The sequence below is a fragment of the Hordeum vulgare genome, chromosome 2H, assembly GCF_904849725.1.
Source record: "Hordeum vulgare subsp. vulgare chromosome 2H, MorexV3_pseudomolecules_assembly, whole genome shotgun sequence".
In the NCBI taxonomy this organism is placed as follows: domain Eukaryota; kingdom Viridiplantae; phylum Streptophyta; class Magnoliopsida; order Poales; family Poaceae; genus Hordeum; species Hordeum vulgare.
Genome location: NC_058519.1, coordinates 382,214,143 through 382,226,450, shown reverse-complemented (window position 1 = coordinate 382,226,450; position 12,308 = coordinate 382,214,143). Strand labels below are relative to the sequence as shown.

Below are 12,308 nucleotides of genomic sequence, written 5' to 3'. Positions count from 1 at the left end.
TCGGGAGAGGGAGCCACTTGTGTGGGTAGTGCAGGCATGAACCCAATTACGCCTATTTTTTTAAGGGACTGATACACATCTACCGATGAATTTGTAGAAACCATCCACCACCTTTTTAACCGTTCGATGCATAAATGTGCATCGTTCGATCATCAGCTCGGTCGCATCTGTCTATCACACAAAATCCTGAAACAACGTTCCAGTTGCGGAAATAAGCACGCTGCTACGTCGTCCGGTTGACGGGTTAAAAAATGACTGACGGTTCTTTTGCAATATAGATTATGTTGCAATTTTTTTTTGCAACAAAAGAGCATGTTGCGAAAACGTCCGTATATTTTTGCACTAGAATTTGTTATAGAATATTTTCTGCAATAAGGATCATGTTGCAGAAATTTTTGTAACACAGGTCATGTTGCAAAAACCTTTTGCAATGTAGGTCAGGCTGTAGATTTTTTCTGCAACAAAAGATATTTGTTCCAATTTTTTGAAACACATACCAAGTTGCAGAAACTCGTCATTACGCTCTACTTGCACTATGCGATCGTAGAAATCGACCGGCTGATGGAAAGAGTTTTCCTTGTTATATAATATTTTTCACAACAAAAGATCGTGTTGTGGAAACATATGCAGAATTCTTTCTCTACAACAAAAGTCTTGTTGCATAAATATTTTGCAACTGAGTGTTTGTTGTAGATTTTTTTTTCTGCAACAGTAGATAATTCTTTTGCAACAAAAAGTCATATTGCAGAATTTGTTTTCCTAGTTTTCTCTTTTTTGCAACACATGTGTTGTTGCGAAAATAAGTTTTGCAACACATGTAATGTTTCAGGAAAAAAAAATAACGACCTTGCAATCTAGACTCTCACCCGCACCGCCCGCCATCGACTTCATAGTTGTGGCCCAACGCACGGGACACGTGTCGTGCGCACGAGGAGGCGGATGGAAAATGTCCGATCCGCCAGATGATTAGCATCATTTCCCATTTTTTTAGTTCATTTTGGAGATGAATTTCGCATAAGCCACATATATCTGGATATCCAGCTCCTCCAATTCACAAACACGACAATTTTGCTCATATGGTGTGGGAACTTAAATGACTAAGCTATGTCTAAATTAGATCGAATACGATCGCAAAGGCGATCCAGCGGCAACGGAGTGTGAGCGTGAGTGAGATGGCGGCCCCGCCAGGGGAGGGGGCTATCCTCCTGGAGTGGCCCTCGAATGGGGTATCTTCAGCGTGCGGGGTTGGGAGGAAATCAGGGCGAAATCAAGGCGAATCGTGGACCGGACGACATATGAGAATAAAAGTTAAAAGAAATTTTCAGCAGTTTGGAAGGTGAGATCTCCTCTATTCCTTCTGGGGCGGGCTCGATCTGGTCGAGTAGGACTACGAGCGCCACAACTTCTGCGAATTTGGAGGATAGTGTCCTGGAGGTTTTCTCCACGATAGCTAAGGGGGATTTGTATGTGTCGCTGGTTAATTTGGAGGGTCTTTCAAGTAGATTAGGAATCAGAGAGAGAAATCAGTGGGAAACGGACGCGTCAACACAATTCCCTGTGGAAGCTGCTGATTTTATTCACTTGGGGAACAAAAGAGTTACTTCCGCTTGGAAGTTTAGGAAACAGCAGAATCATGATCTTTCATTTGTTGTTAAATGTATCACGGGCTTAGAGGCTGCCAGATTTGGGGATTCATAGTACTATATTTGTGGGAATCGGGGTTGCCCCAGTTCTTCACGCAGTTCACTCGTTTTTAGTCCTCTATACCCCGGTTCCTCTTGAGCGGGCTGGGATCGAGGGGCGAGAATCATGGCGACTAGGGGCGAGGAAAAGGAGAGGCCAGTGTAGACGAATTAGGAGTGTGTGGTGAGCTCTAGAGGGGTGATGGCTTCGGCGGAGGGGCTGCAATCTCTGCCAGCCAAGGGCGGGGCTGGAGTCACCCTGTCCCCGGTTACTCGTGACCGATTGGGCAAGCCGGCGCCGAGGCGTCCCAGGGGCAAGGGCACCCCTCTCATCATTGACATGGAGGCTACTCGCAAGGCTATCACTCGCCATCCGGTGGTCGGCTGCCTCCTTATCCCCCTTCCAGGTCAACCCACGGGTCAACATCAATGTACCCCGGGCCATGGCATGGAAGCACCAAGGAAAGGTGTGATGAGGACATCAACACCATTGTTACACCCACATCTCCAGCTGTTATACATACTGGACCAGTTACTAGAGCTCGCGCACGCCAATTGAATTACCACGTACTTTCGTTTGTTGAAAATCCTTCTAATGTTCATGAACATATGATGCTGCCTAAATTAGATACTTTTGTTGTACTTATAAATGAAGGACCTAGCATGGACAAGAAGGATATCCGTTGGAGTGGGATCAAGCATGGAGAAGAAGGTGCACATGCGGGAAAGAACAGAGGAGCTTTCACTGGTGATTTTTGCACTTTAAAGCCACCATAAGGAGAGCACGAAGGCTTGGACGAAATATTTAAGACGCTACTTTATAAATTTCGTTCATAGGCTATTATAGATGTTGCACGACCTTATTTTTGGGCCAGGCCCATGTAATTTCGAAATACCATATTATAGGCTATTTTTAGAGTCTGTATGTGTGGGGAAACCGAGTTTAGGATTGTTTTCGGACTCCTCCTCCAAGGGTCACGAAATTCCCTCGCTATTTCCTCATATATATAGCCCTTAGGGCACCATTTAGACTTGGATTTTGTTTAGATTACAAGTTTGCCATATCTGCAACTTCGCGTCCTTCGTTTGTGTTCCACGACCAGACAAAGGCGTCATAGAACCACACCTTCATTAATAAAGCTTTCCTCTTATATTCGCAATCCAGATTCCAATATTAGTTTCTTGCTTGTTCTTCGTTTACATGCAGGAAACAAACCCTCGTGGTCAGGTTGATCGTGCGCCAGCATGGTCAATAACCTCTCGGAGTTGGTTTAGCGATTGCTAAGGCGTGATGTCCTCACACGTTCGTAGTCGGATCGTCAAAGTCTACTCCACCAAAACGATAACCATCATCTCATCGAAAGATCGGGACCCTTGCCTCTATCAAGTGGTATCAAATTTCTAGGTTGCTCGGTGAGATTTTACCAGTTTTTTGTAGTTAGATCGCATCTGTTCTTCATATCTATAGTCCATGGAAAAGCCAAAAAAAATTAGGGTTAGATCATCATATCTGAACCAATCTGAGCCTTTGCATAGTCTTTTCAGTATTTTGTTTTGTTGAATTTGCGGTTACATTGTCGTGTCGAGTTGCTGGTCTTAGTGTCTAATCCTTTAGAGTTTCGAGTTCTGTTCACAAGTTGTCACGCCGCCACTGCGCCATCTTTCATCATTGCCAAATACCACCACTACGCTACCATCATCACTGCTGCCATATACCACCACCACGCCACCATTATCCTTGCTTTCATATAGCACCACCGCATATCCACCACAATCCTAGTCTACGTCTTTTGTGTCTTAGGTTAATTCCGAGATCCTCTTGTTTTCGGTTTCGTGTTTCCTTACGTGAGTAGGTTTCGGGAAAAAAGTGTGGCACGCTTTTCAAAGCACTTTTTAGGCCAAAATTTGGGAGGGTGGATTTTTTTCCTATCGTTTTGTTAGTTTTTTTCGAGAGTTTTGAGACACTCGCCATCATAGTGAGTTTTGTCGCAATTTTTGGTCATCGCAGCCCCGAATTGCTCTAGAAAAAAAATGTGTCAAAAAATAATAATTCATGCCTATCCTGTTTTTGGTCCTTCGAAAGAGTTTTGAGACACTCATCATTATAGTGATTTTCTGGAAAAAAAGAGCGCCAAAAAAGTAGCGCAAAAAAAAGAAAGAAAATCAGAGTGGCTCTTCCCTTGATTATGTGTAGCGTCGTGGTTTTGTTGGTGTTCTAGGCTCGCGTCTCTAGTACAGTCTAGCCTAGGACCAACACGGTACCATCGTTGAGTGATACGTCCATTTTGCATCATGCTTTTATATCAATATTTATTGCATTATGGGTTGTTATTACACATTATGGTACAATACTTATGCCTTTTCTCTCTTATTTTGCAAGATTTACATGAAGAGGGAGAATGCCGGCAGTTGGAATTCTGGACTAGAAAAGGAGCAAATATGAGAGACCTATTCTGCACAGCTCCAAAAGTCGTGAAAATTTACGGAGAATTATTTTGGAATATATAAAAAATAATGGGCGAAAGAAGTCCCAAAGGGGACCCACCAGGAAGCCACAAGCCAAGGGGGCGCGGCTTACCCCCTTGGCCGTGCCCTGCAGGCTTGTGCCCCCTGGCAGGCCTCTCGTGCCCATATTCTACTATATCAAGGGTTTTGACCTGTAAAAAATCATAGGAGAGCTTTCGGGATGCGACGCCACCGTCTCGAGGCGGAACTTCGACATAATCAATCTAGAGCTCCGACGGAGTTATTCCGCGGGGGAAACATCCCTCCCGGAGGGGGAAATCGAAGCCATCGTCATCACCAACGATCCTCTCATCGAGAGGGGGTCAATCTCCATAAACATGTTCATCAGCACCATCTCCTCTCCAAACCCTAGTTCATCTCTTGTATCCGATCTTTGTCTCAAAACCTCAGATTGGCACCTGTGGGTTGCTAGTAGTGTTCATTACTCCTTGTAGTTGATGCTAGTTGGTTTATTTGGTGGAAGATCATATGTTTAGTTCCTTAATGATTATTAATACTCCTATGATTATGAACATGAATATGCTTTGTGAGTAGTTACGTTTTTCCCGAGGACATGGTTTAAGTCTTGTTAAATGTAATCATGTGAATTTGGTATTCGTTCCATATTTTGATAAGTTATATGTTGTCTCTCCTCTAGTGGTGTCTTGTGAACGTCGACTACATGACACTTCACCATTATTTGGGCCTAGAGGAAGGCATTGGGAAGTAATAAGTAGATGATGGGTTGCTAGAGTGACAGAAGCTTAAACCCTAGTTTATGTGTTGCTTCGTAAGGGGCTGATTTGGATCCATATGTTTAATGCTATGGTTAGATTTATCTTAATTTCTACTTCATAGTTGCTTATGCTTGCGAGAGAGGTTAATAATAAGTGGGAGGTTTGTCCAAGTAAGGGCATCACCCAAGCACCGGTCCACCCACATATCAAATTATCAAAGTAACGAACACGAATCATATGAACATGATGAAAACTAGCTTGACATAAATTCCCATGTGTCCCCGGGAGTGCTTTTCTCTATATTAGAATTTCTCCAGGATTATCCTTTGCTACAAAAAGGATTGGGACACCTTGCTGCACCTTTATTACAATTGTTACTTGTTACCCGTTACAAATTACCTTATCACAAAACTATCTGTTATCGATAATTTCAGTGCTTGGAGAGAATACCTTACTGAAAACCGCTTGTCATTTCCTTCAGCTCCTCGTTGGGTTCGACACTCTTACTTATCAAAAGGACTACTATAGATCCCCTATACTTGTGGGTCATCAAGACTCTTTTCTGACGCCATTGCCGGGGAGTGAAGCGCCTTTGGTAAGGAAAAAATTATATACTGTGCTGAAATTTACTGTCACTTGTCACTATGGAAAATAATCCTTTGAGGAGCTTGTTAGGGGTATCTTCACCCCAACCGGAAGCACAAAGATACGCTCCTCAACCTGCTGCACCTATTGAAAATATTTATTTTGAAATTCCTTCGGGTATGATAGAAACACTGCTAGCTAATCCTTATGCAAGAGATGGAACACTACATCCTGATTTGCACCTAATCTATGTGGATGAAGTTTATGGATTATTTAAGCTTGCAGGTCTGCCCAAGGATGATGTCAAGAAGAAGGTCTTTCCTTTATCTTTGAGGAAAATGCGTTGACATGGTATAGGCTATGTGATTATAATGGATCATGGAACTACAACCGATTGAAATTGGAATTTCATCAGAAGTTTTATCCTATGCATCTGGTTCATCATGATCGGAACTATAGTTATAATTTTTGGCCTCGTGAAGGAGAAAGAATCTCTCAAGCTTGGGGGAGGCTTAAGTCAATGCTATATTCATGCCTCAATCATGAGCTCCCAAGAGAAATTATTATTCAGAATTTTTATGCTCGGCTCTCTCGTAATGATCAATCCATGCTCGATACTTCTTGTGCTGGTTCCTTTATGAAGAAAGATATTGAGTTCGAATGGGACCTATTGAAAAGAATTAAATGCAACTCTTAAGATTGGGAACTCGACGAAGGTAATGAGTCAGGTATAAGCCTTAAGTTTGATGGTGTTAAATCCTTTATAGACACCGATACTTTTCGTGATTTTAGCACTAAATATGGACTTGACTCTGAAGTAGTAGCTTCATTTTTTTGAATCTTTTTCTACTCATGTTGATCTCGCCAAGGAGAAGTGGTTTAAATATCATCCTCCCATTGAAGTTAAAGTGGTAGAACCTATTAAAGTTGAATAAGAAACTACTATTTATAATGCTAATCCTGTTATTCCTACTGCTTATATTGAGAAACCACCCTTTCCTGTTAGGATAAAGGAACATGCTAAAGCTTCAAATGTGGTTCGCAAGAGTTGTGCTAGAACACCTATACCTCCTGAATAAATTAAAGTTGAACCTAATATTGCTATGGTTAAAGATCTCTTGGTTGATAATATTGATGGGCATGTCATTCATTCCTATGATGAAGCCGCTAGAATTGCAAGACCTGATACTAAGGGTAAACATAGACCTATTGTTGGCGTGCCTGTTGTTTCTGTTAAAATAGGAGATCATTGTTATCATGGCATATATGATGTGGGTGCTAGTGTGAGTGCAATTCCCTTTACCTTATACCAAGAAACTATGAATGATATTGCACCAGCCGAGTTAGAGGAAATTGATGTTACCATCAAGCTTGCTAATAGAGATACTATTTCACCAATTGGGATTATTAGAGATGTTGAAGTCTTGTGTGGGAAAATAAAGTATCCTACTGATTTTCTTGTTCTTGGTTCCCCACAAGATTTTTTTGTCCCATTATATTCGGTATACCCTTGTTGAATACTGTTAATGCTAAGATTGATTGTGAAAAAGAAACAATTACTGTAGGTTTTGGGGATGCATCTCATAAGTTCAATTTCTCTAAATTTCATAGACAACCCCATGACAAAGAAGTGCCTAGTAAAGATGAAATTATTGGTCTTGCTTCTATTGTTGTGCCTCCTACCGATCCCTTAGAACAATATTTCCTAGACCATGAAAATGATATGTATATGAATGAAAGGAATGAAATAGATAAGATTTTATGAAACACAAACTGCGTGTTGAAATACTCGGGGATCCTCCTCCACCTAAGGGTGATCCCGTGTTTGAGCTTAAACAATCACCTGATACTCTAAAGTATGCTTATCTTCATGAAAAAGAGATATATTCGGTTATTATTAGTGCTAACCTTTCAGAGCATGAAGAAAATAGATTATTGCAAACTCTGAGGAAGCACCGTGCTGCTATTGGATATACTCTTTATGAGCTTAAGGGTATTAGTCCCACTCTATGTCAGCACAAAATCAATATGGAGCCTAATGCTAAACCAGTTGTTGATCACCATCAACGATTAAATTCTAAAACGAAGGAAGTGGTAAGAAATGAAATACTAAAGCTTCTGGAGGCAGGTATAATTTATCCTATTGCTGATAGTAGATGGGTTAGTCCCGTTCATTGTGTCCCTAAAAAGGGAGGTATTACCGTTGTTCCTAATGATAAAGATGAATTAATCCCACAAAGAATTGTTATAGGATATAGAATGGCAATTGATTTCAGGAAATTAAATAAGGCTACTAGGAAAGATCATTATCCGCTACCTTTTATGGAACAAATTCTAGAAAGACTATCCAAACATACACATATTTGCTTCCCAGATGGTTACTCTGGTTTCTCTCAAATACCTATATCAAAAGAGGATCTAGAGAAGACCACTTTTACTTGCCCTTTCGGTACCTTTGCTTATAGTCGTATGCCTTTTGGTTTATGCAATGCACCTGCTACCTTTCAAAGATGTATGATGGCTATATTCTCTAAATTTTCTGAAAAGATTGTTGAGGTTTTCATGGATGATTTTTCCGTTTGCGGAACTTCTTTTGATGATTGCTTGAGCAACCTTGATTGAGTTTTGCAGAGATGTGAAGAAACTAATCCTGTCTTGAATTGGGAGAAGTACCACTTTATGGTTAATGAAGACATCATCTTGGGACACAAAATCTTCGAAAGAGGTATTGAAGTTGACAAAGCTAAGGTTGATGCTATTGAAAAAATGCTGTGTCCAACAGATATCAAAGGTATAAGAAGTTTCCTTGGTAATGCTGGTTTCTATAGGAGATTTATAAAAGACTTCTCTAAAATTTCTAAGCCTCTCACTAATCTTTTGCAAAAGGATATTCCATTCTTTTCGATGATGATTGTGTAGAACCATTTGAAATTCTTAAGAAAGCCTTGATCACTTCACCTGTTGTTCAACCACCTGATTGGAACCTACCCTTTGAAATTATGTGTGATGCTAGTGATTATGATGTTGGTGCTGTTCTAGGACAAAGAGTCGATAATAAATTAAATTTTATCCATTATGCTAATAAAACTCTAGACACTGCTCAAAGAAACTACACTACCACTGAAAAGGAATTATTAGCAGTTGTGTTTGCTCGCGATAAGTTTAGACCTTATATTGTTGATTCCAAAGTAACTGTTCACACTAATCATGCTGCTATTAAGTACCTTATGGAAAAGAAAGATGCTAAGCCTAGACTTATTAGATGGGTCCTATTGCTACAAGAATTTGATTTGCATATTATTGATAGAAAAGGCGCTGATAACCCCGTAGCAGATAACTTGTCTAGACTAGAAAATGTTCTTGATGACCCACTACCTATTGATGATAGCTTCCCTGATGAACAATTAGGTGTCATAAATGCTTCACGCAATGCTCCTTGGTATGCTGATTATGCTAACTACATTGTTGCTAAATTTATACTGCCTAGTTTCACATACCAACAAAAGAAAAAGTTCTTCTATGATTTAAGACATTACTTTTGGGACGACCCACACCTTTATAAAGGAGTAGATGGTATTATTAGACGTTGTGTACCTAAGCATGAACATGGACAAATCCTATATAAGTGTCACTCCGAGGCATACGGAGGACACCACGTGGGAAATAGAACTGCACACAAGGTATTACAATCTGGTTTTTATTGGCCTACTCTCTTCAAGGATGTTCATAAGTTTGTCTTGTCTTGTGATGAATGTCAAAGAATTGTTAATATTAGTAGACGTCAGGAAATGCCTATGAATTACTCTCTTGTTATAGAATCATGTGATGTTTGGGGTTTTGATTATATGGGACCTTTTCCAAAATCCAACGGGTATACTCATATTCTAGTTGCTGTTGATTATGTTACTAAGTCGTTAGAAGCTATTCCAACTAGTAGCGCTGATCATAACACTTCTATTAAAATGCTGAAAAAAGTTATTTTCCCTAGATTTGGGGTTCCTAGATATTTAATGACTGATGGTGGTTCTCACTTTATTCATGGCGCTTTCCGTAAATTGCTTGCTAGGTATGATGTTAATCATAGGATTGCATCTCCTTATCATCCTCAGTCTAGTGGGCAAGTAGAATTGAGCAATAGAGAAATAAAATTAATATTGCAAAAGACCGTTAATAGATCTAGAAAGAATTGGTCTAAGAAACTTGATGATGCATTATGGGCTTATAGAACCGCTTACAAAAACCCATGGGTATGTCTCCTTATAAGATGGTTTATGGTAAAGCATGTCACTTACCTCTAGAGATAGAACACAAAGCTTATTGGGAAATTAAAGAGCTTAACTATAATTTCAAACTTGCTGGTGAGAAGAGGTTATTTGACATTAGCTCACTTGATGAATGGAGAACCGAGGCCTATGAGAATGCCAAGTTGTTTGAAGAAAAGGTTAAGAGATGACATGATAGAAGGATACAAAAGCGTGAATTCAATGCAGGTGACCATGTCCTGCTATACAACTCCCATTTAAGATTTTTTAAAAGAAAACTTCTCTCTAAATGGGAAGGGCCTTACATTATCGAGGAAGTGTATCGTTCTGGGGCCATCAAGATCAACAACGCTGTAGGCACGAATCCGAAGGTGGTAAACGGGCAAAGAATCAAACATTATATCTCACGTACTCCCATAAATGTTGAAACTAATATTATCAATACCATAACTCCAGAAGAGTACATTAGGGAGATTTATCAGAACGTCTCGGACTCCAAAAAGGAACAGGTATGTGCTACGGTAAGCAAACCGACTCCAAAACGTTTTCAGTGGCAATTTTTACCAGTTTTGGAATATTTAAAAAATTAGGAAAACTAAAAGCAGTCTGAAGCATGCACGAGGAGGCGACAAGCCAAGGGGCGTGGCCTACCCCCTGTCTGCGCCCTGCAGACTTGTGGCCACCCCGTGCACCCTTCGGACTCCGTTTTCTTGTGTAATACTCCTTCGGGTCGGAAAAAAAATCATTATATAATATCCCGAAGGTTTTGACCTTTGTATCTCGACAATATCTCCTGTTTTTGTTTCGAACTATTTCTGTAACAGATTTAGATCAACATGGTGTCTTCAAGTTCTCTGAAGGACAAGTTCTTTGAGAGGGTCATCAAACCCTATCTTTCGGAGGTGCTACAACACCCTCAAACCATTGAGATGCATGAGGGTGTGCTACACATCTGCGATGTTAAGGGGACAAAGAAGACCGAAAGCGTGGAGACAAGGCTCGAAGCAATGGAGCAACAAGTCTTCAAGTGCCAAGGGATGGTGGAATGAGGACTTAATGCCAATCACCTAATGATCACAGAGTTTACCCATAAGCACAAGCTAGACGCCAAGGACCTCTAGGGATCACATCTTCAAGATTTACGAGAAAGTCGAGCACCTCCAAGCCCAGATCTATGACCTGCAAAACCAAAACTGAGTATGAATACAAATTTAAGAAAATGAGTTTGGGTGCAGGCTTGAGGATCCTGGAGACTAGTTCATCTTTTCACAATGATGCACGCATGCCATGGAAGACGGAGGACAAACCTTCAACCTCACCAACAACTCAAACATCACCACTTCCGAAGGAAGACAACTAAACACATGGGTATGGGCACTCCCCTTGGCTTGTGCCAAGCTTGGGGAGGTGCCCCGGTATCGTATCACCATCACACCTTTTTACTTTTTCTTTCGTTTTTCTTTGTTCGATCCTTTTGTTATATCTTGATCTAGTATAATAAAGTTTTAGTGTGATCTAGTTTTAAGTTTTTCTTTTTGTTCCTCCTATGTAAGCAAGTCCGAGAGTTATATAATAAAGAGTAGTTTTGAGTTGAGGGCTTTGCTTGCTTGCTATGATCTAGAGAGAAAAAAAGAAATAGAGAAGTATAGAATAAAAGCCAAAGAGCATACACATGATCTTATGGGAGTGATGACTTCACATATAAAAAATATGTTGGTTGAAATTTGTTGTGAGTTGACAAACAAAGCTATTTGTCATTGTTGCAATTAAAAGGAAGTAACAAAGAAAGAGAGGTTCACATATAAATATATTATCTTAGACATATTTTATGATTGTGAGCACTCATTATAATATTATATGCGAAAAAGTTGATGTTGGACAAGGAAGACAACATAATGAGTTATGTTTTCTTATTTCTGAATAGAAGTTATATGGTCGTATATCCTTCAACATGTGTCGCTTGCTTCCACCTCATATTAGCCAAAAGAAGCTCCTGCACCAAGTAGAGATACTACTTGTGCATAAAAAAACCTTTAACCTAGTTTTGCCTTGAGAGTCCACCATACCTACCTATGGATTGAGTAAGATCCTTCAAGTAAGTTTTCATCGGTGCAAGCAATAAACAATTCTCCTTAAATATGTGTGGTTTATTAGTGCGAGGAAAATAACCTTTATACGAACTTGTGATATAGAAGAAATATAAGTGATGGACTGCACAATAAAGTTCTTTATCACAAGGGGCAATATAAAGTGACGTTCTTTTGCATTAAGAGATTGTGCATCCTACTATAAAAGCGCATGGCAACCTCCGCTTCCCTCTGCGAAGGGCCTATTTGTTACCTTTACTTTCTAGTACTTACCTTTATGTAAGAGTCGTGGTGATCATCACCACTTCCTTTATTTCGTCTTTATCTTTTGGCAAGCGTCATGTGTTGGGGAATGATCTAGACAAATATATCCACTCAGATGTGGGTGATCATGAGTTATTATTGTTGACATTACCCTTGAGGTAAATAGTTGGGAGGCAAAACTATAAG

The 12,308-nt window shown here is 40.1% G+C and overlaps 1 long non-coding RNA gene across 1 annotated transcript; it reads left to right on the top strand.

Moving 5' to 3' along the window:
* The first annotated feature begins 837 nt into the window (after positions 1-837).
* LOC123430121 lies at positions 838-2,715 on the top strand. The gene is made up of 2 exons (XR_006622867.1): positions 838-1,336; positions 2,338-2,715. It is a non-coding gene; the product is annotated as an uncharacterized LOC123430121 (long non-coding RNA).
* The last annotated feature ends 9,593 nt before the right edge of the window (positions 2,716-12,308 follow it).